The following is a 26,625-nucleotide window of genomic DNA, read 5'->3' on the forward strand; positions in this document are numbered from 1 at the left end:
AGAAAATTGATTTCCTTGTCAGTAGCTATAATAAGTTATTCCTGTGTGCCTTCATTTTGTTAATACCTTCAAACAAGAGAATCTAGAAAAGTTTTAACACAACTAAAAAAAAAATACTAATAGAAAATCATTAGTACATTCTCTTTTTTTCAGTATTTTGGCATCTTGTAGAAGAGCAACAAAAAATTAAAACAAAAAAGAAGTCACAGAAGGAGTTTAAAGTAGGCAATGTAACTGAATTCCAACTAAAGAAAAAGAATGAACTTGAAATCTTGGAAACAAGGGGTATAACTCAATGTTTGAAAACAAAATCCAAAAAATGAAAATCTAAACTACAAATAATCAAAGAATAAACAAAACTAGAAGGCTTAGTCTACATGCCTCTAAAAGGACCCTCTCTACTCTTCAGGGCAAGGTTTATTCCCTGCTTAAGGATTAAGCCAGTTATAAATCACAGAAACTATTATATTGACAATGAACAAGCTTAACAATTCTTAATCACTTAAGTGTGTGTTTTTAAGAGCAAAAAAAACATTTTATAAATCTCATTTTCTCAATTAAGTGTTACTAACGTAATAGGACTGCCACAATAGCCTAATACAACACTGTTTAACTAAGAACCTGTCAGAGAGATTTTGACAGCTTGACCTTCTGCTACCTTTTTGATTTAAGATGAATCACCCAGAGGGTTAAGAATCATTTCCAGTTGAAGAAATATCTCATATAGATCCACTAATTCATATGTAGTAGGATGGAGGGCAGTGTCATTTAGACACTCACTTGCTCATTCATTCACTCAATGTCTCTGGGGTCCCATTAGCATGTTATTATTAAGCCTCTCAGAATGAAGAGTCTGGTAAGAAACCAGAGTTAAACAAGCTCACACCCTGCAAGCTTTGTGTGTGAATCAGGTGAAAATTGATTATACGCCAAAATCTGGAGAATAAGACTGCCAATCTAGAGTGTATTTGTAAGAGTGTGTAGTGGCAGGATTGTGGGTGGGAAACGGGCTGGCTGGAAGGATGTCTATATGTGTATTTTTATCACCCATGTGTTGGATGAGGCTGAGAGCTGCCAGATAGCTTTTCGACAGCTTGGAGTTACTGTTGGGAACAGGTCCATGTATGGAAGCAAAAGCCGAAAGGCACAGATAAGCTGGGAGCCAGCTATGCAGCCACGCTTAGAGACACTAAGGACAAGCGTCCCAAGTCCTTTCTTTCTGGTAAATCTGGAGCAGTCACCAGAGCTGGTGGATTTTGCATCCAGCCCATGCAGACAAAGAAGGATTGACAAAGGTAGGTGCAAAACTTTTATGAATTTATAAAAGAAATGATATGCTGTTATTCCCGCCTGAGCCCTTGATGTTCTTGAGTGATGGTGTCAAATTTTTTTGGAAAAAAAAAATTAGAGATTGAAATTTGGTTGAGGTTGATGACTGATGTCTTTAACAGATAGTCCTTCACCAAGAAGAACAGTTTACCTACAAATGGGATGTGACAGCACAGATTGGCTAGCAAATTAAACCTCTTTTTTTTTTTTTTTTTTTTTTTTTTTACGGTCACTCATCATTCAGACTTGTGTAAACATGGTTCTTCCTTGATTTTTCCAGCTAGTTTTGGAATGGGCTAAAGCATCCCAAGAGGCTCTGATATACTGTGTGGTTTAGGGTAGGGTAGGTGGGATGTGTCATTTTTCTTGCATGTTCTTTGGAAGCTAGCAAAAGCTCACGTGTGTGGCTAGCTCCTCTTGGATTCACAAGAGAATGTTGATAAAAAGACATTAATATTTTTAGCAGCTGAAGTCAGTTTTGCTGTTTCGTGGAAGCTCAGAGATTGATCACATCCTGTTCAAAGATTTTGTGGGTTGTTTTTACAAACATGTCCTGTGTAAGTTGAAGTAGCTAAAACTAGCTTTATTTCCTGGATTTTTCTGAGTACTTTTGGCAATTTTTTCTTCTTTCTTTGTTGTTGAGGTCCAAAAACTTAAGGACTAGAAAGGAAATACCTCCATATATTATCATCATTTTTTCATCAGTTATGTTTTGGAAATAGTGGGCTTCAAATCAGGAGTTAGAAATAGGAAAGGCTTAAAATCAGGAGTAAAAAAATCAAAGCATGGGTAGGAAGACAAGAGTAACAATACCAGAATCTATCAGACTCCTTTGTTTTCTGGAATACACATTAACCATCCAATCATTGCATTTTGAAATGACGTTCCAGATAATTACCAAATTGTAGTTACTAAATGAAGGTGTTCTATTAAAATTAGGACTGGAGTAAATTCTGTGTCTAAAAATACTCCTGAAAGTTATGGGGGAAAAGTATGGGCTATACTTGAAAAATACACGTATTTTTGCCAAGATTAAGCTAAAGTAATTCATACAAAGGATGATAAAATTCAGACTCTGGATTTATCTTGTTAAGGGAAATATGTGCATGATTAAAGTCAGATTTGAACCAACTCCCTCATTAACTTTAGTTTTCAATTATGTGACATAACATGTTTGGGGAAGGGAGAAATATTTGGTGTGGTTTTTCTTCTCTGATGACAATTATGACTTGAAAAATAATGAATAAATAAGTATAGTTCTCAATGATGAGCAAGGAGTTGTTCTCTGGATACATTAGATTTCTGGGGGAAAAGTTTGACAAACATAGCAGAAGTGTGCATAGTATTTTCTAAGCTGTGTGTGCTCTGCTTCACTTAAACAAACAAAAAAGACAGAAAAGGAGAAGATACACTTTTGTTTCAATAACACAATACCCTTGCCATGATACTCACAACAGTAGAAGATGGATTTTACATTGAACTATTATTTAATCTACCTATTTACATTGGTAATATATTCAATTTATAACACAATAAAGTATTTTTTACTTCACTAAAAATGCTAATATTCTGGGGGAGAGAAAAGAGAGCAGAGAAAAGAAAGTAGAGCAGAGGAAGGGAGAAGAATGGGGAGGGAGAGTAGAGGGAGGGGTGATGAGAGAGACTGTAAATTCTTTATTCTAAACTAACAGAGCAAAGCTGTCATAACTTTAGCTAAAGTGGAACAGGCCTAGAAAAGTACAAACGAGTGACTCTAAACTACTTAATTAAACATTGCATACCAGCCGGCTTCCCCAAAGCAAAGGCAGAGCAGGAGCCTCCACAGTTCTGGCTATGTAAAAGGTTCATAGAAAGGAGACCACCAGCATTTGTGAGCAGATGCAACGCATGCATGTCGTTGGCTACTTTTCTCTCATTTGCATACTGCCAAGCACATTTCAAATTTGTACTCCTCATGTGAAATGTCTACTCTTGGTTTTTTGTGTCTCTTTTATGCTTTTTGTTTGTTTTTCCCCCTCTAACAAACAAATTCAATAAATTAATACAAGTAATAGAAATAATGGCTGCTATTTTCATGTGTAGTAGAGTAACACTTATGGATAAAATTAATGACAGCAAAATTCTTGTCCTACTTATTTATGACTTATTTTTGAAATGTATTTATATTATTATATATGTATTATTCCTTGAAGTTTCATACATTTATAGCGTTTATACTGGTCATCTCCATATACAACTACTTCCCTCCAACTTCACCTAAGGTTCCCAAGACATCTCCCTCTCAAGCTGATATTCAACTCAGGAGAAAAATTCAGTTAGAGTACTCCGGTTGGCTATTTGAAAACTTGACACAAACTAGAGTTAACTAAGAGGAACCTCAATTGAGAAAATACCTCCATCAGATTGTCTTCAGTCAACTCCATAGTGCATTTTCTTGAGCAAGTTATGGGGAGCAAATCAGTATTCAGTGTTCCTCCATGACTTCTGCTTCAGTTCCTGAATCCAGGCTCCTACTTTGAGTTCTTATCCTGATTTCCCTAAATGATGGCATGTGGCCTGAGAGGTTTAAGATGAAATAAACCCTATATTACTCAAGTTCTCTTTTTTATCACGCCATTTCATTCCAGCAATAGAAACCCTAATTCGAAGAGGATAATAGAATTCAGGTGACTCATGACTTCCTAAACTTGGAGACGTGACTCTGCATGTAGAATATTGATTCTAAGATCTTACTTTGGAAGAACTAAAGTGTTCTGTGTGAGAATGCAATTGATTTAATGAGTTAGAGTAACCTGAAGTCTGAGGCCTGTTCATGGTGACTAAGTATAGAGAAATGTTAGCTTATGTTCAGATAGCACACACACAGCTTTAATATTTCTGTCTCCATTTTAGAGCCAGAGAGAGTGCATTGTGCTCTTTTGTGATTTATTATGGTATAATAGTTAGAAAGAGAAAGTGCTTCAGGAAGTTTGAAGGGGAATAATATTCTTGTATATGAAAAGAGTTTGTAGGAGGAGAAGGGTAAGTACTTCCCTTTCTGTAAATATGAACAATTTGGTCCATAGGAAAGCTTATCATGATTTAGGGAAAAATACCATTGGTTATTCTAAATAATAATAATAATAATAATAATAATAGTAATTATAATTGTAAGTAAAAACCCCCAAACAACTCTATTGGCTTAGGTGGTTAGACTTGACACATTAGTTACAGGCAGAACACCAAAAATCTCAAGAACATTAAAAAAAATACAAACAGCATTAGACTAGAGGAACAACCTACTGGGGAGAAATTTGAAGACCAGGATGTGTTTCTGCAGGTCAATAAATGACAGTGGAAATTCCCTAGACTCCTGGGTCATAAATGAGCTGCCCAGCCCAAGAAACACCTCTCCACATGGTTAAAGTAATACTCTCTTGTGGACAGGTCGTAGAAGAAAATTGTGCATGAGGACATTATTCAAGATATTTTCAAACTACACAAATAGTAAAAGGGAGACCAGTTCAGGTAGCACTTACAGTTATTAGTAAGAATTGTCTTTATTCCCCCACCTACTGCTCCTGACTGAATCCCAGTTCTCAACTCTGTCTGCACCTTAGGGTCCTCAGAGGTGAGGCTCCGCAGCTCCCTGATGAACTGAATTCCCTGTGGAGGACCAGACTACAGTTGCTCAGTTTCTGAACATATCCCAGGAAACTGCAGCATATAGACAAGACTAAGAACCAGTTTCTCCTGCAATAAAAGTATGATAGTCTTGTTTGTTGTAACAAGAGGAATGGCATGTGTATAACTGAAGATTATAAAATAATAATAATAATAAAAGCCCAGGCTCCTAGTAAATTCTGAAAACCCCAATACTGTGATGTAGAGAGCGTGAGGACAATTAGGGCCACATAGTAATATACTAGAGAGGGAAGGAAGCATGGATGCACAGACAGAGGGAGGGAGAAAAGGGAAAGGATAACCTACATAATTTTTGATGATGAGAAGTTTCTGTTACATCTTCAGCATATGTAAATAAAACTTTCTCTATAAATGGAAATGATGTGGATATTTAAGATATTTCATATTCTTTAGCTCAAATCCTGTGTGAACCCTAGCCACAATTATTAGAAAATATAAAACTATGCATATTGACATTATGATTCTTCACTGTGACTGCTAAATGAAATTTCATATCATTTAACAAACCTACACAAAGCCAACCAGAATGAGGATATTACTTCTGATAGCAATAATTTTCAAAACTGTGGGCAGATTTTCTTTAATGAAAGATTATGCCTGGGGCTGGAGAGATGGCTCAGAGGTAAAGAGCACTGGCTGTTCTTCCAGAGGTCCTGAGTTCAATTCCCAGCAACCACATGGTAGCTCACAACCATCTGTACTGAGATCTGGTGCCCTGCTCTGCCGTGCGGGCATACATCGAGGCAGAATGTTGTATACATAATAAATAAATAAATCTTAAAAAAAGAAAGATTATGCCATTTTGTCTTTTATCTTTCTAGAAGAGATCAAGAACTCTGGAGAGAGCATGTGTATAATTGTATGAAGAAACTATATTAATACCAAATTATCGCAGAACAAAATACATCAAGATGTATAACTAGAAACCTCACTTTAGGGCTGTAGATGTAGCTTGGTGGGTAAAGGGATTATAAGCGTGGAAGTCCGAGTTCAGTCTCCAAAACTTGCTCTTAGCATCGTGTCACAGTGCCTGCCCTTGTAACGCCAGTATTGAGGAGATGGACACAGGAAGAGCATGGGTCAGGTCTGTGAGGAGGAACAGTTGTCAGAATACTGAGGGCTAAGGGTTCTTCATGTCCAATAGTGTGAGCGTCAACCTGGCATGTTGGTGACTATGTAATATAAACAGTGAGTCCAGTCGCTCTGATTCTCTACTTTCTGTGAAATCACAACCATCTTTGAAGCACAGACAGGATGGCAGAATACAAACAGTTTCTTACAATAACCAATTGGCTATGACATCATCTCTAGAAATTGTTCGGGTTTCTCCCAAGTATCATTCTTTTTCTGATCACTAATGTGCTGAGAGGGGAGTGGTTACATTCCTAGGAATGTATAAACTACTTCCTTAAGTTTCTGAAAAGTCTCAGCACACTGGGATGAATTGTCTTAAGACCCTGGTAGATGATGAGCCTTGAATTCTTCTTCTACTCTGAAGCCTACCAAGGTAGGCCTGGACACTACCGCTTCCAGCATCACGACTAATCACAGACATATATGTAATTATGAACGTTTTATTTTATTGGTTTTAATTTGTGTGTATATATGTGTTTTACCTGTGTGTTTGGTTATGTATCATGTGTGCAGTGCCCACAGAGGCCAGCTACCCTGTAGGAGCAAAATGTGTTCCTAACTACTGAACTATCTCCCCGTAATCTATACGTATGACTATTAGAAGACATAAAAATAGTATAAAATAAAGTCATAGGTTTATGGCAAAGAATCCAAGAACAATCAGTTTCATAAATAATTTGTTGAACTGTATGTTTTTGAGAAAAATGAGACAGAAAGATCCAATGAAGGGTTACCCAGGATTATAACAAACAATGACAATAGAGAATATCATAACTGTATCATAACTTTGGTCTTTTCGTCTAGCAGCACCCCAGCCTGTGAGAGACAGGATGCAATCTTATAAGAAATAAGAGTATGTGACACTCTCAATAACAAGCCATTGAATTTAACATCAAGAAGAATAATTTTATTGAACTATCTGTACATCCTAACTACTTTTACTAGTGCATTATTCAAATGTATAAAATACATTCTGTGAAATGAAAGCATTTTGTGTGTTGAAAGCCTCAGTTCATGTTCAGACAAATCCATGTTGAAATGCCAGCTATGCAGCTGGCAAACATGTTGGGGACAAGCCACTAAAATCTATCTCAATTACTATTGAATCCTTATTATTTTCTGATGCCAATCTTCAGTAAATGGCATGTACTCCTACAAATACTCTATGAGATAATCATGGTAGGTGGTGATGCCATTGCCCAGATGATTAAATAATGTGCCCAAAGTAATGTGGGCAACTAACAAGGCAGAATTGGAAACTTGTACTTAGCTTCTGTGTTTCATTGCCCAATATTTCTTTCTTAGCCATACAAAGTAAGAATAAATTAAATTAATATGTGAAAAGTCATCTGTAAAGGACCATCAAGTGATAAGAACAAATGATGTTATTATTTAGGATTACATTTATTAATTCACATGTTTAATAACCTAATCACTTGAAATGCCTCTTGCAAGTGTCAGATAATTAAGAAGAAATATTAATTGCTCTTTGAAAATGAATGCTTTCAGATTGTCACACGGACATTCCTCAGAAATGGGAGCCAAGCCATTTCTTTGTGACTACATTTCCATCCTTGCCACGCCTGTCATATTGCTCACATTTGAATAGATTGTAGGGGATTCTGGTTACCCTTTCCAGCACTCTTCAATGTCACCGAGCGTGCCGATTTGGGCAAAAATGAGATAAGAATCTTTAAATGGAAGTATTATAATTCTCCCATACATGTTTAAATCCCATTTAAATTCTAATTCAAAAATCTAAAACCAAGAATAAGAAATCCACTTCATGTTCAACTTACATTTTAGATTACACTTAAGAGCTCAGAACCCCTAGGAATTTAACATAAAATATGCATCAATATTTTGAGCCATGGATTTGGTTTAATAAAAATCATGATGAAATGTATTTTAACTAGTGCAACAAAAAATTGGCCAGGTTTTTTCCTTAGGAGAGTGTAATGAAAACTTATGACTTTCTCCTCCAAGTTTATCATGCAGATGCAGAGAACTGAGGCCAGTCCACTTTCTAACACTCCTGTATTTCCTCACCACAGATTCAGGATCAGTTACGATATTGTTTCCCCAAAGATGGCTTTGCTATTGTTAACTTAAGTACTCTTTTACTTTGAGAGAAAGATCTATTATGAAACAAACAGTAGAAACAGGAGACAAGAAAGAATATAGACACAAATAACAGAATACTTTCAACCCCTAGGTATCTATAGACCTGAATAAGCTTCATTTAAAAACGCCATCAGGAACCAGATTAACAGTAAACAACAGAGTAATTCAAAAGAGATATAACGTAGCTGTCTGAGCAATTACAAACATTGAACAGTTGGTAGATTAAAAACACCTGCTTCCCAGTCACAAGAACATGACTTCATGGAGGCCATGAAAAGCCAGGTGCCTAGTTTGCATCTGTAATCTGTGTTAAAGGGGAGAGATGGGGGTGGAGGGAGGAAGAGGCCTTAGAACCCCCGGAAGTTCCTGTGCAAGTTGTCTGGAGAACACAGAAGTGAACACAGAAAGACCTGTCTTAAGCAAGGTAGAAGGTGAGGCCAACACCCAAAGTTGTCTTCTGATGCCCATAAGTGCAGCACACACACACATGCACAACCCCAGTAAAGACACTTAAAAAAAAATCCCCAACACAACATCCTAAAAATACACATTCAAAGTAACTTAAGAAAAAAAATTAAATCTGAGCATTGTTAATATGTTCTTTATGATCAATCAATGTATCTCAGATCCAATGGAAATGGCCAACACTACTTTGATAAACATGAATAGATAATTATGCTTCCAAGTTTTACCTACAAAGCTCCCCATCCTCCATAGTAGTTTTAAGCATAGATTGAAAAGAATATCATAATTACTTGATAAAATTACTATTTTTGTTTTGTTTTAGAGACAGGGTTTCTCTGTCACTCTGCGGACTGTTGTGGAACTAGATCTTGTAGATCAGACTGGCCTCGAACTCAGATAGATCCACTTGCCTCTGCCTCCTGAATGCTGGGATTAAAGGTATATGCCATTACCACCCAATTAAATTATTTATTTTCAATTGAATACATGATAAATATTCTTTCCAAAGTCTGATAACTGTATCTTTAAAAGTTGAGCAAGACTACAAGCTTCAAACCAGATTTCCCAAAATATGCTCTCAGGAAGGGTTCTTTAAATTTAGTAATGTAGATGATATTTGCAAAAGAGAAAGAAGGTCTATGCGACATTACACAAGCATCACGTCCTTCTCAGATAAGTGAAGTGCACACTATTACATCACCACAGAATATGTGGTTTGTGTTATGAGTCCTGGGAAACACTTTGGTGCACACTGGGATGAAATGGTTGTACTCTTGTGTGCAGGTCAGATGAACATTGTGATGCCAGGGGACTTACGCTGAAGATGTAAAACCTCTAGATGATTTCAAAATGAAGTTTCTATGTGACTATAAGTTCAATATAGCAGAGTTCATTTCTAGAATTATATTCACTTTGCTTCTTTGTCTATATTCATTGGCCTGGACCAAGCAAAACAAACCAGAATCTTATAGAGATGCTAGGAAAGGAGGTACTTTCTTCTGAGAGTGAAATTTGGGTTATGTTTAGGGATACTACAAGCAATTCTGATGCCTTGTACTAAGATCTTGCTTTAGGGGAAAGGGTAGAGCAGAGTGAAATGATAGGTGTTTTCTGTTTGCTTGCTTGCTTTTGGCAACAGCAACACTGCTTGAATCGTGGGCACACTTTCCATAAGACAAAGGCACATTCTTACTGTTAACTTCCGCTCAAGCTCCACGTGTGTTGGATGAGGGGCTGCTGAGCACTGAGATTGCAACTACATGTGAAATGGCAACCACAGAAGGATACAATGAAGCTTGAACCATGATGGAGGTTCCTCCACCAGTCAATGCACTTGAATTTCAGATATTTCTCTCCCTTAATGTATTTTTTTATTTATTAATTATTAAAAATTTCTGCCTACTCCCCGCCACTGCCTCCCCTTTCCCTCCCCCTCCCCTGATCAAGTCCCCCTCCCTCATCAGCCCAAAGAGTAGTCAGGGTTCCCTGCCCTGTGGAAAGTCCAAGGACCTCCCACTTCCTTCCAGGTCTAGTAAGGTGAGCATCCAAACTGCCTAGGCTCCCACAAAGCCAGTACGTGCAGTGCCATTGTTCTTGACTTCTCAGCAGTCCTCATTGTCTGCTGTGTTCAGCGAGTCCGGTTTTATCCCATGCTTTTTCAGACCCAGTCCAGCTGGCCTTGGTGAGTTCCCGATAGATCATCCCCATTGTCTCAGGATGTGGGTGCACCCCTTGCGGTCCTGAGTTCCTTGCGTGTGCTCTTTCTCCTTCTGCTCCTGATTTGGACCTTGGGATTTCAGTCCAGTGCTCCAATGTGGGTCTCTGTCTCTGTTTCCTTTCATTGCCTGATGAAGGTTAATATCCAGGAGGATGACTATATGTTTTTCTTTGGGTTCACCTTCTTATTTAGCTTCTCTAGGATCACGAATTATAGGCTCAATGTCCTTTATTTATGGCTAGAAACCAATTATGAGTGAGTACATCCCATGTTCCTCTTTTTGGGTCTGGCTTACCTCAGTCAGGATAGTGTTTTCTATTTCCGTCCATTTGCATGCAAATTCAAGAAGTCATTTTTTTTTGTTTTTTTTACTGCTGAGTAGTACTCTAATATGTATATATTCCATACATTCTTCATCCATTCTTCCATTGAAGGACATCTAGGTTGTTTCCAGGTTCTGGCTATTACAAACAATGCTGCTATGAACATAGATGAACATATACTTTTGTTGTATGATAGGGCATCTCTTGGGTATATTCCCAAGACTGATTGATATTGCTGAGTCCAGGGGTAGGTTGATCCTGAATTTCCTGAGAAACTGCCACACTGCTTTCCAAAGTGGTTGCACAAGTTTGCATTCCCACCAACAATGGATGAGTGTACCCCTTACTCCCCAACCTCTCCAGCAAAGGCTATACTTGGTGTTTTTGATTTTAGCCATTCTGACAGGTGTAAGATGGTATCTTAAAGTTGACTTGATTTGCATTTCCCTGATCGCTAGGGAAGTTGAGCATGCCCTTAAGTGTCTTTTGGCCATTTGAAATTCTTCTGTTGAGAATTCTCTGTTCAGCTCAGTGCCCCATTTTATAATTGGGATGATTAGCATTTTACAGTCTAGTTTCTTGAGTTCTTTATATATTTTGGAGATCACACCTTTGTCAGTTGCGGGGTTGGTGAAGATCTTCTCCCAATCAGTGGGTTGCCTTTTTGTCTTAGTGACAGTGTCCTTTGCTTTACAGAAGCTTCTCAGTCTCAGGAGGTCCCATTTATTCAATGATGCCCTTAATGTCTTTGCTGCTGGGGTTATACGTAGGAAGTGGTCTCCTGTGCCCATGTGTTGTAGAGTACTTCCCACTTTCTCTTCTATAAGGTTCAATGTGTTCAGACTGATATTGAGGTCTTTAATTCATTTGGACTTGAGTTTTGTGCATGGTGATAGATATGGATCTATTTTCATTCTTCTACAGGTTGACATCCAGTTTTGCCAGCACAATTTATTGAAGATGCTCTCTTTTTTCCATTGTATACTTTTAGCTCCTTTATCGAAAATCAGGTGTTCATAGGTTTGTGGGTTAAAGTCCAGGTCTTATATTTGATTCCATTGGTCGACATCTCTGTTTTTATGCCAATACCAAGTTGTTTTCAATACTGTGTGTCGGCTTTCTGGGGGTAGCATTGTTGTTGCCTTCTAACTTTAATCCATGGTGATCTGATAAGACACAGGTGGACACTCATATTTTTTTTTTTGTATCTGTGGAGGTTTCCTTTGATACTGAGTATGTGGTCAATTTTCAAGAAGGTTCCATGAGCTGCAGAGAAGAAGGTATATTCTTTCCTATTTGGGTGGAGTGTTCTATAGACATCTGTTAAGTCCATTTCCTTCATTACTTCCAATAATCTCTATTAGATTTCTGTCTGACCGACCTGTCTATTGGTGAAAGAGGTGTGTTGAAGTCTCCTACTACTACTGTGTGCGGTTTGATGTCTGCCTTGAGTTCTAGTAATATTTCTTTTACATAAAGTCAATTTTTTCCCCTTCTTCTGTGTTAGGGTGTTCATGTCCTTCTGTTGTAAGATCATTGGGTCATTCTGGTGTTTTCATGTTGTTTTTCAGATTGTTTGGTGAATTCTTGCCTTGGCGCCTGCCCATCTCCTCCTACCAATGCTATCTAATGGGTCTTCTAAAACAGGATCAGGTTTCCCTGCTGGCCAGGGGCCCAACTTACAAAATGCCCCCACTCCATTTCCTGGCTCCCGCCAAGGGCCAAAATCCCTCTCACCACTCAGAAGGGTCTTCAGGAACAGGACCAGTCTTCCTGTTTGCCAGGGACCTTGCCAACAAAAGGCCTACCACTCTGCAGTCCAGCCACGAAAACAAAGAAACTCCCACTGCCCTCTGCCCCGAGCACCCGACCCAGTGCCTAAACAGGCTGAACTGGGTGATCCTGCGGCCCTGCGGATGGGAGGGAGAAGGAAGGAAGCCCCTGGGCACAAGCTCAGATGGGCCAGGGAGAGAGAGGTCACAGCAGAGGAGGAGTGGTCACAGCAGAGGAAGAGCAGCCCCAGCAGAGGGGAGCAGCCCTCGCAGACTGACCGGGGAGTCAAAGGGGTCAGAGAATGCCCCTGCTCCGTTTCCTGGGTCCCACTGTGGGCCAAGAACACTCTCCCCACTCAGGAGGGTCTTCAGGGACAGGACCAGGTTCCCCGTTCACCAGGGACCTCGTCAATCAAAGGCCTACCACTCTGCAGGCCAGCCCCCCCAAAACCTACTTGATTTAATGTAGTGGGACGATCTGCTCTCAGTGTGGGCTTCACTGTTTCATGCTTGGACCGTCCAGCGTCTGCGCTGCCCGTCTGTGCTGGTCTCTGTGCCGCCCCTCCCTTAATGTATTTTCTTGTCTGGCTAGGAGCTATACTGGGAGATTTCTAGAAATGCTCAGCTTCTAAGAGTCTCTGATTCTATTACACCTTCTTTGCCAAAGGGAAGTAGATACTCTGCATCCATATTCATCAAAAGTGTGCACACATATGTCAAAAGCAAGTGTTTGCCAATCAAATTATCTAGGAGGCAATATGGTAATTTGCAATCTTTTTTAAAAATATCAATCTTCTAAAGTGAGCAAAAGTATGTAGTATACCTAATTTTTTAATTTGTGTTGAAAAACTAAAATAGTATAAATGTTATACTTAGAGTGTATTAATTTATCTTAATATATAAAATGTCTAAATACTAAGGTAATTGATGTATGATAAAAAATAATTTAAGCAGTATTCAAGCCAAAGAAAAAGGTAATTAATAATGGGGAGTAATTCAGAAGTATAGTTATAAAGTTATCTTAAACAGGGAAGCCAGAAAATAAAATTTAATTAGAAAACTAAATTAAACAAGAAAATAAATCATATGACTATTTTAGTTTATTTCCATAAAAAGTGAGAAATAGAATGTGAAAGTGCAGAGGGAGGAATACACCTGTGGCCCCCTGAGGACCAGGCAGGGGCTCAGTGCGGCTGAATGAGAAGTAGACATGATGTAAAGGTCACATCAGAGCAGTGGCCATCATGGACTTTACAGATCCATCTGGGATTCATGCTGAGGACGTTAGGTGACCCCTGGAGGGTTATTAGCTGAGAAATGAAAGAATATAATTTACATTGTAAAAATCGTGAGGCTAGTAAAAATACTAGAGTGCAAAAGGCAAAACAAAAAAAAAAGATAAATCCTCACAGTATGGGTGTCTATGTAGTAGCTCATAAGAATAAAGAGGCTTCTTTTTAAATAAAGTATATAATTTATTGGCTTTTGTATATTACACAGTTAAATAAAGAGATTTTGAGAGCAAAAGGGGGGCATTTCTCATAAGGTATTGACATCAGTGAGCGGGGAATGTCCCAGGCAAACTGGAACATATGTTTTCCCTGACTAAAAAGTACAAATGCATGCTGAGTGGGTGTTTAAAGAACAGTAGCTAAAAAAAATAAAAATATATAAAAAAATAAATAAAAATAAAAAAAACAGTAGCTAATAAAAATAACTTTAAATTCTTCCACCAAATACTGAATTTTCAAATATTAATCACTTGAATAAAATAATTTTATGAAAGTACAAAACAGTAATAATAAGAATAAATTGGTTATTGAGTGAATTTTGGGGGATTTTACATAATTAATTTGCTTTACTATTGCCTGCCTTAGTGTTCTTTACTTCAATTCAATGTTTCCCTAAGTCATTTTTTATATATATTTTTTTTAATTTTTAAGCCTTATGTGAAACTGGACATGAGAAAGTAGATGGGTAAGAAATATGACTCTGATGTCTAAACCAGAAATTTTACTTAGCTTGTTGGGCAGATAATTCTGTGGTATGGAGAATTCCAAACTATATATTTTTAATTGATTGACAAATAAATATTGTAAATTGTATATTCAAAGTGTTCAATGTGGGTATGATGCTATTATTTGAGTTATATGCAAAGATAAATAAAACAGTTAAAAGATCAGAGTTAAAAGTAGTGGACCAGAAAACCAATTTTGAAATGACCATTGGCACAGAATTTAAACAGGGGCACATAAAACTAAAACATGAAGACAAGAGTTTCCTTCTCAAAGAGAAGAAAGTTTAAGAGTTGGTCGAACAACCAAGCAAAGGGTTCTACTTGGATACAGGCTATGTATGGTTTGCAGCTGGCTCTCCCCAGACTATGGGGAGAGTATGCTGATAAGGCTGCCATCAGAACACTTGAAGACTCTCACCAACTTGTAGATACTGGCTTAACAATGACATATTCATTTTTAAAAACTGCATAAAGGCCATTAATGTGAGTCTGTTTTCTTGCTAGTATTATCTGAAAGTTTGTGAGAAGGATGGATCCTACCTACACTCAATTTCTGGAAACTACTATTTACACTGAAAGCTGGCTTTCACAGGAAGTCCCATATGTCAGGCACTTGTATTAATGATCTACATATATTGACTGATCAAATACTGATGACAGTGGTAAGAACTGGATTCTACTGTTTGTCCCCATTCTCAGAAAAGGAAAAGGAAATAAATAAAATTAACTCTCCTAGATCCAAAAGACATTAACTGTCCTCTGTTAAGTTTGGGGGCTCATGGATTCTTTTTTCCCACTGGAATTTTGGATGCTTTATATTGTTCAGGTAACCACAGCTTTGTGAGTTCATGAGTGTAGAGGTTGGGTAATGTCAAGGAGACATTATTTTGATACACTTCTTCTGACCCCTAGCTTTCACAGTCTTTCTGTCTCCAACTCCACAATGGTCTCTGAGCCACTCTGAGCCTTAAAGACGGGTTGTTACATAGACGCCCATTTGTGATTGGATAGTCACCAGTGGAAATTTTTTATTAGTAATTTGCAAATAAATGAAGATAACTAACCTCATATTGATGAAGATTAATTTTTTTTTTTTTGGTTTTTTCGAGACAGGGTTTCTCTGTGGTTTTGGAGCCTGTCCTGGAACTCCCTTTGTAGACCAGGCTGGCCTCGAACTCCCAGAGATCCACCTGCCTCTGCCTCCCGAGTGCTGGGATTAAAGGCGTGCCACCACCGCCTGGCGGAAGATTAAATTTTTGATGCTTGATTTGTTGACTGAGTTTTATACTAACCTGTAGAGAATCCCCAAATGACTGCCTAAGCATGAGCCTAAGAGAGGCCACAGAAGTAGACATGTTGAAGTGGCTGGGGGAGGGGAAGCACACAAGGCCTCAGCTCCGCACAAAGAATTATAGGCAGCTAAGGAATGCCAGAGAGGAAGAAACTGTCTTCCCCAGGGAAAAGCACACCAATTATTTGTCCAGTTCCAAATGCTTAGCTCTGGGAATATACATATGAGTAACACTATATAGACTGGGCTGGTTGTAGTTATATATTTATGAATATGTACATATTTGTATGTAACAACAATTAATAAAAAAGAGGGTATAAATTTGGAAAAGAGCAATGATGATTATCTGAGAGGGTTTGGAGGAAATAAAGGAAAGGGGAAATGTCATATTTGTGCGATAAACTCAAAAATAAAAGAAGTAATAAAGTAACAATAAAAATAATAAATATATAAATTTAGAACTGTATCTTAGTTCACACTCAATATTGTGATTGTTCAAATGCATATGCCCCTATTGTCCACCACTATAAGAACAGTCGTTTTGTATTATTGTTATCTGAGTCATAAGACACTGTGGGAGGAATACAGGTCTTAGTACCAGAGGGAGGCACATACAAGCTCTAGTACATCTGCTTACAATGTAAAAGGTCAACAAATGGAGTGATTTGGAATTCTTTCTATGACAGAAAGAAAAGCTAACTCTCAGAATAAAGCATCTCATATTGAATATGCAAGACACTGAAGAAAAGGACCCAAACTCAGGATGGACTCTCAGAGAAATTTGTTCTTTACCCTTCACCAATTATGCCTCCTTATTTTCTAATCAGACGACAGTGAGTAGGACAATTTATGCAAAAATGATAAGCAGTATCAGGAACAAAGGGTGGCTGTGGGTGTAAGAAGAAATCACAGATGGGTCTGAAGTGGGCTCAAACTTGTCACGTACAATGAGAGACTTTTACAAAGTTTCCTACTCAATCTCACTTTTGACTTGAAATTTGTATTGTCTCTTGGAAAACTAGTCTTGACCAGTTTTTGGAAGGGTCATTAAAGTTTGTATCAAATGATACTAGTGTATATTTTCAGTAACTAACAGAACCTGAAAAGGAGAGAAGGCACACGCACTCAGACAAACTCAGTCTTACCGCAACCTTGAATTTTTAGAAGCAATAATGTTTGGAAAAGAAATTCTTGGTGTTTTTTTTTTTTAAGTAGTTAAACTAAATAAATAGGTCACAAAACCAAATAACTCAAATTCACAAATCTAGGAAAACGGCAAGCAGTAATAGGGCACAGCTGACAAGGACAGTTGGAGAGAGGAGAACAGCAATCAAAATACATTAGATAAGCATATTAAACTGTCAAATACCAAAATTGATGGCAAAACATTTTCCAGGAGGTTATGGGGATGAGACAGAGGAAATCCATTTCAAAATCTAACATAGCTACCAACAGGTTGTCTCTTAATGTACATAATATGGACAAATATTCTTTAATTTGTATGGAGGAAAATATTGGGCCTAGCCTTGGTTTACCCGTATCAAATTCTATAATATTTATAAATTAACATTTTTGATCCAAGTTTTTTTTTTTAACTCTAAACTAAGAGCTTGAATTTCATGGTTTCCTAATACATTCCCAACTTTAAGTTTATGTATGCTAGAAACTCAGGTACAAGAGCTTGGGAAATGGCTCAATAATTAAGAGAAGTTACAGCTCTATCAAGGGACTGGAGTTCAGTTCCTAGAATACAAGTTTGGGCTCACAAATACTTTCAATTACATCTTCAACTGATGTGATGCTCATTCTGACTCTCTTTGGCACCTGCACACATGAACACACACACATATGCACACATGAACATGTGCACACACACATATAAAATGCAATTGAAACATAAATAATTAAAAATATTATGCTTTTTACATAAAAAGAACTTTTTGGTGCTATTTTTCATGGATATAAATTCAGTAAGCAGTACAGTGTATGGCAGAATTTCCCAGTTAAGGTTTCAGAAAATATTGCCTATCAATTATTTGTTATTCCTGATTGGTATGTGTCTTCATATGGATCTGGTACAGTGTGTGTGTGTGTGTGTGTGTGTGTGTGTGTGTCTGCATTTCTCTAAAATGTCATCTTTGCCCACATGCCCCAAGTAGAAACTATCTAGAGCTTCATTGTGCTTTATTATTTTTGTCTGTTTTCATAAATGCAATTAATTGCTTGAGTTGAAAAATCTCAGGCAAGATGACATTAGAAGTTACCACTTCTAGTTTTATGCTTAGGCATCTCTGATTACCTACATAGAGTTATGAATCCACTGCTCCTTCTCACTCCCATCTCAAACTATTACCCTGTTATATTCAAATTTGTTTCTTCAGGATATGCACAGCATTTTAAATGTATATGACTCATTAAGCATCTAAAGGACACCCGTCTTAGCTCTCAAAACTTATTAGAATGCTCAGTTATTCAGTGAGTTGCAATCAGTCTTGAATATATTAATGTATTTATATTTATACAGAGAAACATGGTGTATGCATTCCTGATTTAGGCAAACAAACAATTAGAGCATATGAAATTAGGACTAAATGATCTGAAGACTGCAGAACCAAATTGTTCTGTGCTTATTACCATCTGAAGGAATAGAGCTCAATTTAAAATTCCCATCCCAATGCAAGGTTAAAACAATAACAATACCTATCTCTCTGTACTCCACTGAGCCCTATGTCTTCAAGTCAAACACATTACATCTGCCCTCATAAACATGTGAGTGCGTGTTTCAAGCGACTGGCATTGCTATGGAAATGCATACTTTCCTTGACTGTAAATCACGCACCCATGCAATTTCACCAGGCTCTTGGGAGAAGAAAGCTTCCACATAGCTGTCATCAAAATTCTCATGAAAATTTCTAGACAGTTGAAGGAGCAAACTATGCATATGTGTGTGCTTGTGCGTGTGTGTGTGTGTGTGTGTGTGTGTGTGTTTAGCACAGACTTTATGGCACCAAGTAAATATTTGGAGGGTGTTTTCATTGTGAGGATGATAGCCTCCCTCCCTTCGTGGGGGCTCTAAAGTCTGAGGAATGGTTTTTCAATAGACGGATATCATGAGGGCTCCTTGGGGTTTCAGGAGACTGTTGTATGGCTCAAGTTCAGGGCTTGTCGTTATGAGAGAATTCTTCCAACAAACCTTCTGTTCCTTTTGCATAGTCCAAGAAACCCTACGGAAAGTTGTCAAGAACTGTTTAAAGGATCATGATCCAGCTCAGACTTTGAGTCTGTGTTTCTGAGTCTGAATCAAGTGAGAGAGGGGTGGGTGTCTGCTCTTTGAACTTTGTGCTTCCTCCTTGTCCACTGGCCTCCACCACAGTATTCTCAGCCCCATGGAAAACCAAAGATCTGTCTAGCATCCCATCCAAACAATATGCCACAGTATTTATGCTCAGGTATAAGAAATAAAAGCTGCTCTGATATCTTCAGAGTTGTGACCAATGTTAGAGAAGGAAGAAGAAACCTTGATGTTGCTGAAAGGGCACAGACACACAGTCCTGGGAAGAAAACTGCACTGTGCTCCCATCCTGCACTTTGAGGGCTCAGTTTCCTATTCTAACCTACTCTACATGCCATGCTCACCTTAAAGCAAATGTGTTCACTTTTTGATTTGCAAGGCTCGTGTCATCGTCTTCAAGCACAGAGCATTTTCTTGTGGATTATTTCCTGGTTTTACTGATAGTAAAAGTGAACAGGCAGAAACATTAGAATCATGCTTCTTTTGTAAATTCCCAACAATGTGTCAACTCGCACAGGCTTGTATTGTTCTCTAAAGCCCCAGTTTCCTGCCTATGACTCCATGACCTTCCAAAGGCCCATACAACACTTGCCTGAGATAATGCTTACTCCATACCCGATGCTGTTTCTGTCACTCCACAAATACCAGTCATTATCATAGCGTGTTAGTGTAACCACAATAACTGCTCTGTGAGGTCAGCTTTCAAACCCAAAAGCGTATCCTTTCTGGCAGGTCCATCATAGTTGACAGCAGTGTAGGCACCCACTGGAGACAGATGGATCAATCACCAAGCATCTGTGTCTTTCTCAACTCTCACTAAATACACCATGAGTGGATGCCTAGGGACTTAGAATTTCTGCAACACAGCATGATCTGGGGAAGCCTGACAATACAATAAAGCAAATTGTTCATAGAAGGAGGGTGGTACAGGAAGGACCTTAGATGAGCTTTCAAGAAGGGATGCTTTGAGTAGGAAGTAGAAAATTCTGAATTAAATTAATAGCTCAGAGCAAGTAGTTTTTTATGAATTAAGTTAATAGCTCAGAGCACGTAGGTTTTTATGAATTAAATTAACAACCCAAACCAAGTAGCTTTTTCTTCTTCTTTTTCTCTCCCATGTCTTCGGTTATATTACTTTAAAAAACACACACACACACACACACACAGAGCTGGTTTTGATCAAAAGTGCCTTGTCATGTATGACTTCCCTATTGACAGTTAAAAGGGAACAGGCTCATTCTACTTGCTGGAAAAACAACAAATAGTGATCTTGTGAACCAGCTTTGCAATCTTGTTTTAAGGGCAGCTGCCTGCACAGCTATAAAATCAGAGGCCAAATGGGCTGCATTAAAGGACTCAGATGTCCAAAATCCCTTGCCATGGCACATCCTTGGGATTTTACCCACCCTCACCAGCTCCCTTAGTACATGTGTGGAAGGAGGGAGGAAGGTTTATGCATGAAAAATACATTTTTATTCTTTCATTAGCTTTTCTTGTCGTCTACTAATAGTGTCCTCCTTTTGGTAATAAGAAAGGGTGGAGGGGCACTTCATCATATCATAAGCCACACATGGAAAACAAAGACCTTTAGTTTTCTGGTTTTCCACCCTCTAACTGCTCTTGTTTCTAAAGAAGTACTCTTATGTGAATGTTCATTCCTTTCTAAAAGTTAATGCCAAACCTAGCCATAGATATGCAGTCAGCTGGCTTTAAACTGTTTAACCTCGCTTGTCATTATTTTTAGAAATTCTCTTTCCCTAGGATTAGCTGAATTGTTTTTTCCATAATGTCCTATAGCAGATTAAGATGGTGTTATCTCTCCATTATCAGCATATTTACTGGACCTTGAAAAGGTACTTGGGCAGGAGCCTTGCTCTGGGGAGTAGCAGTGGGAGAACTGGTCTGGGTCAAGAAGCACATGGAACAGGGGAGAAAGGAGGGGAAGGGGAGAAGGGGAGGGAGGAGGAAAATATGAGGGAACAGGATGCACAAGAATTAGAAGGACAGAGAGAGAGAGAAATGAAAGAGATATCTTGATTGAGGGTGCTATTAAAGGGTTAGTAAGAAATATGGCACTATGGAAATTCCCAGGAATCCTTAAGGATAACCCTAACTAAGACTCTAATCAACAGTAGAGAAGACACCTAAACTGGCCTTTCCCTGTAATCAGACTGGTGACTACCTTAATTGTCGTAATAGAACCTTCATCCAGTAACTGATGGAAGCAGATACAGAGATCTACAGCGAAGCACTGGGCGGAACTACTGGAGACCAGCCCAAGAGAGGGAAGAACAAAAATATGAGCAAATGAGTCAAGACCATAATGGGCAAGTGAGTCAAGACCCACTCAGTAACTCTGGACTGATATCCAGGGAAGCTGCATTGGACCAAACTAGGCCCACTCAGTTTGAGGCTTGGGCAGCCTGTGGGGCCACTGGCAGAAAGGACCGGGATATATTTATCCCTAGCACTTGAACTGGCATCTTGGAACACATTCTCTTTGAAGACATACCTTGTTCAGCCTAGATATAGAGGTAAAGGCCTTGGTCTTGCTTCAAGGTGAAGTGCTAGATTCTGATGACTCCCCATGGAGCCTTACCCTTTCTGAGGAGTGAATAGGAAGGCAGGCCAGGGGAGGGTGGGGCAGGAGGAGGAGAGGGAATGGGGATAGTTATGTAAAATGAGAAAAGATTTTATTAAAAAATTCTTAGTAAAAGATAGATATAAAAAGCCCCTCATAGCCTTCTTTAGTTTGTTGCCTCTCCCTGGAGTCCAAGCAGACATTCAGGTAGTGAGAGTTGGGGTTTTCAGGAAGCACCTCCAATCAGCTCCTGGCTCCCTCTTTCAGGACACATCTAGCATGTTTACCTCTGCCGTGCCTACATACCCACTTTTCTTCTCCAACACTGCGGGAAGAGTTCAGTTCTAAGTTAAGCCTTAAGGAATCATTTTTTAAAGGGTAACTCAGAACATGGAGACCAACTAGACTCAACTTAATTGGAGAGGTGGAGAGAGGCCTATGTTCTCTTCTGCTGTACTCAATAGACAGTGCGATTTCAAGGACAAAATAGAACAAATGTGTGCATTGATATCCTAAAATATTTTAGTTGTCAAATATAAAGGAGAAAGTACCAACCAACAACAAATGAATGTTTTGTAGGAGGATCCTCAGAAAAACCTAAAGTTGTATTCTTTTTTGTTATGAGCTATGCAACACTTGATACTCCACCGTGTTTCCTATGCAAACTACATGTTAATTGTGTCGCATCATAGAAAAATTAAGTAGATATTTAATAATATTTGATATATATATACCACCTCTCAAAAGGGATTCAGGCAACAACCAATGAATTAGGTATGTTGTATAAAATAGATCAGAAGGAGGCTAACACAGGATATCATTCATGAGTCTTTGGGATATATTTTCCAACCTTGGATCTTTTGTTGCTGTTGTTGTTAACTTTTACTCATTGATGCTATTCTGAGCACTTATTGAAAATGGAACAGGTTCAAAAATCAAACATATAGCAGCATATATATAAAGGCATTATGAAGTATAAGAATGATTTATTAGAAAAGGAGACATCTACAGCGTCTAAAGTTAAACTTGGCAAGAGAATATATTCTAAAAACCTGGTTAGCTGCATTTAACTACTGCAATTAGATTCCATAAGAGGAGGAGAGGGAAAGGAGATCATAAAATTAAAATAAAACTTTCTTCCTAAAAAATAAAATAAGAACACTCATATCCTTGGCAGCTAACCCTGACAACTACCTTCATTCACTGTGGTTTGTACTTAAACCATGATGGGGAAACGAATCTAAGCACGCTGTAGATGGACAAGCTTGACTGTCTGAGCCAAAGTGGAAATATTAAATAAACACCACAGCCCTCACTAATAACATTGTGACTTTGCTGTCAAGTGTAGATTCTCTGCCCCATCTTCAAAGAAGAAGGAGGAGGAGGAGGAGGAGGAGGAGGAGGAGGAGGAGGAGGAGGAGGAGGAGGAGGAGGAAGAAGAAGAAGAAGAAGAAGAAGAAGAAGAAGAAGAAGAAGAAGAAGAAGAAGAAGAAGAAGAAGAAGAAGAAGAAGAAGAAAAGGAGGAAGAAAAGAAGAAAAGGAGGAGGAGGAGAAGAAAAGGAAAGGAGGAGGAGGAGGCTGGAAACATAAGATTCTGTAAATCTTATGTTTTAGTAAAATATTTTTTGTAATTCTTAAAGAAAAGAAAAGAAAGAGGGATATGTTTCCTGTCAGAACCATGTTTTAGAAGACATGGTCTGACTAAGTAAACATCCAGATCTAGGGGAAGGCAGAAGGAGTACTAATGCTTTTTCATAGTGAACGCATTTCTAGCAGAAATTATTTTAATTTATTGATCACTTATTTATAAGTCTTTAGTGTAACTAATTATTGCCATCAACCGTCGATCATGGAGGTGGAGCAGGAAAATGTGGAGAGCATGCTTGGGTCAATACAAAGCAATGGTTAATGGGCTCATCATCACTGATTCTGGGAAGGAAAATGAAATGGTGAAATAGAAGTGCACATCTGAATATTATCAGGGTATTTGTTTTTCCTGTGCCATTGGGTACAATCAAATAAAGAACGGTCTTGTTTTCTATCACCCCCTGTGGTTTTGGGAAAAACTGCTGGTAAGTTAATATTGAATCCGGGAATCCTTACCAAGTTCATAGGAGGCAAATTTTCCACATTCAAAGAACTAAATAGGCCACCTGGGGAAAACTATGACGACTTTGTGCGTCACACTTTAGGAGTTAATAAAAAAAAAAGAAAAGAAAAAAAAGTCCAGTTAAACTCTCTTAGACGAGCACAGGTGAGTGATGGCAGCAGGAACAGTCAAGGTCTATACTCACTGAGAGCATGCAAGAGCCTCCCTTCAAAGACAGAGAGGCCCATTACTGCAAAGTTGTGGTTTTCCTTCTAAGAGAGTTGAATAGTTCAGGAGAGCAAGAATTTTCTACCAATTTGGCAGACAGTGAAAGATTAGCCTTCCTTGCCAAGACATGAATATCTGTAGCATGATTAGAAGTCTTTAAATAGTTGTAGACAACTAGTTTTCAGATGTGTTACTAAAGGAAAACACTTATGTTCAAAAATATTATTTTAGATTATGACATCACTAAGGTCACATGATACTTGAGTCATTTAAAGTTATCTATTCAGCTGGGATTGGCAATTCACTCAAAGGAACGAAAAGTTCGAAAGGTTACTTTAGCTTCAGAATGTGGTAGCAGATAAACAGACCTCGAATCCGAAATTAACAATCTATGGTAAAATTTAACAGTAATTTGGCCTGGAAAGATGGAATGTGGGTATTAGATAATTACACAGTTATTGGAAACTAAATGCTCAATCATTATTTGTTCAATGCATTCATTTATAGGCTGCGTCATGTGGAGGGAAAATATGCTAGGTATGTCTATCCATTTTGTGCCATGTTTTACTGTAGATTCTGGGAACACCACCATGAAACTTTTAGGTCCTTGAAGAACTTATGTTACAATTTCAAAATGAGATGTTAAAGACCAATGAAAACTTCAACTCACTGCAATTATAGCGAGTACTATTTCTAGAAGCAGAGTTATATAATAGGATGCTCTAAATAATCTGGATAACCAGAGGAAGTGTCCTCCAGGAAGTACCATTTGCACGGAGCTCTTAATGGAAGAAGAGATAAGCAATATTGTTAGGTTTCGGAGAGAATGTATGTAGCATTCTGTACTGATAAACCAAAAATACATGAATATAAATAACAGTGAATCATATACCCACTGAAGATGCATTCAATATACATGTACACATAGATGTGTAATGTTAGCAACAAGCAGATGGTAGATATGATTTATTTATCATACATAATCTATTTTACAATTAAAGAAATAATCAAGAAAAGCATATGTGGTAAATATCTATATCCTGAAGGCAAAGAATTACAATTGGAAAATTCAAGCTGAATGTTAGTAAAGCAATCTTTCTTCAATTTTTTTGAATTAGTACTGTTGCTATTTATTAGTATTATCTGCATGTGTTTTGCCTGCATGTAAATATGTACACACCTGGTGTCCATGGAGACCAGAAGAAGGCTTCAGGTCCCCTGACACTAGAACTATTGATGGTTGTGAGTCGCCATGTGGCTGCTCAAAATCAAACCTGAGTCCTCCATTTGTTTTTGTTTTGTTGTTGTTTGAGATAGGGTTTCTCTTTGTAACATCCTGGTTGTCCTGGAACTAGCTCTTGTAGACCAGGCTGGCCTTGAACTCACAAAGATCCACATGCCTCTGCCTCCGGAGTGCTGGGATTAAAAGTTTATGCCACCACTGCCCTACAACCTGAGTCCTCTGAAAGAGCAGCAGTGTTCTTAACCACAGGGCCATCTCTGCAGTCCCAGGGAAAGAATCTTAGACCCTCTCACCTCCAAAACTACAAACAAAATGTGTAAATGTCAGAAGAGTTAAATGTTTACATGTGAATCATTAATACAAAAAACATAAGTAATAGACATGATTCTTAGACATTTAAATTGTAAATCACTTTTCGCAATGTTTATAGCTTAACAGGACCTTTAATGAGCCAAGGTTTAGAAACTGATTCTTATTTTAACACTCTATACAATTAGAAATGACAACTCACATTTGAATGTATGAGTCATTCATTGAACTAATTTATTTTTACTTCCCCAAACAATGCTAATTGTATCATGTGGCTAGACACATGAATGGGTCAGTTGCATTACTATAGCCAAACATCTCCTGCCTCTTCCCTCCCGTCTCTTCCTGTGAATGTGGTGTGCTTTACTCTCCACCCACGGCATTCCTGTCTCAGATGTTTGTCTGTGCCTCACATTTACCAAATGTGCCATTTGCACTGGGGCAGTGCCTTCATTAATTAAAGCATTTACAAATGTTGAGTACCCAACTTGCCCTGATCACTTATGAAACTGTCTGCATCATACTTTTAAATGTTGCCAGAAATGTACCATATACAAGATGTCTTCTTTGTTTTTTTTTCTAGATTTCTCATCAAATTATGTTTTCTATTAAAGTTCTCTTCCCAAGAAGCTCTCTGAAGTGGTAATTATCCCAGAGAAAGCAACGATTTTAGCCATTCATAAGACAGCTAAGAGCATTCGATTTTTAGTGTGTGTTTTTCATCTGAGGAGAGAAATCAGAGCAAAAATGACAATAATCTCTGAGAAGAGGCTGGATCACAGGAAAGGGGAAGGTAGTCAAGGTGAAAAAGAGAAAACCATCTGCCCCATTGTTTGCTCAGAGCCCTTGGTACTTAATAGTATCCGAGGCATCTGAAGAAGCAGGACTTACAGAGAACAGTCCTAAATGAAACATTTATTTCTCTCCTATTTTTCCCTCAGCAGTAAGGTAAAAAGATGTTGGTTTAAGACCTTAACATAGTTCTCATGCGGAAAGCAAGATGCCAAATAATAATCACACAGATTTC

General features: G+C 38.2%; 1 protein-coding gene across 1 annotated transcript in view; it reads left to right on the forward strand.

Moving 5' to 3' along the window:
* Positions 1-1,160: 1,160 nt before the first annotated feature.
* Slc8a1 (solute carrier family 8 member A1) overlaps positions 1,161-26,625 on the forward strand; it is a 369,285-nt gene continuing 343,820 nt past the window's right edge. The window contains exon 1 of the mRNA XM_057762222.1: positions 1,161-1,295. The gene's annotated coding sequence lies outside the window, so the exon portion shown is untranslated. The remainder of the gene's footprint in view (positions 1,296-26,625) is intronic.

Source organism: Chionomys nivalis, chromosome 1 (genome assembly GCF_950005125.1).
Source record: "Chionomys nivalis chromosome 1, mChiNiv1.1, whole genome shotgun sequence".
NCBI classification, from domain to species: Eukaryota; Metazoa; Chordata; class Mammalia; order Rodentia; family Cricetidae; genus Chionomys; species Chionomys nivalis.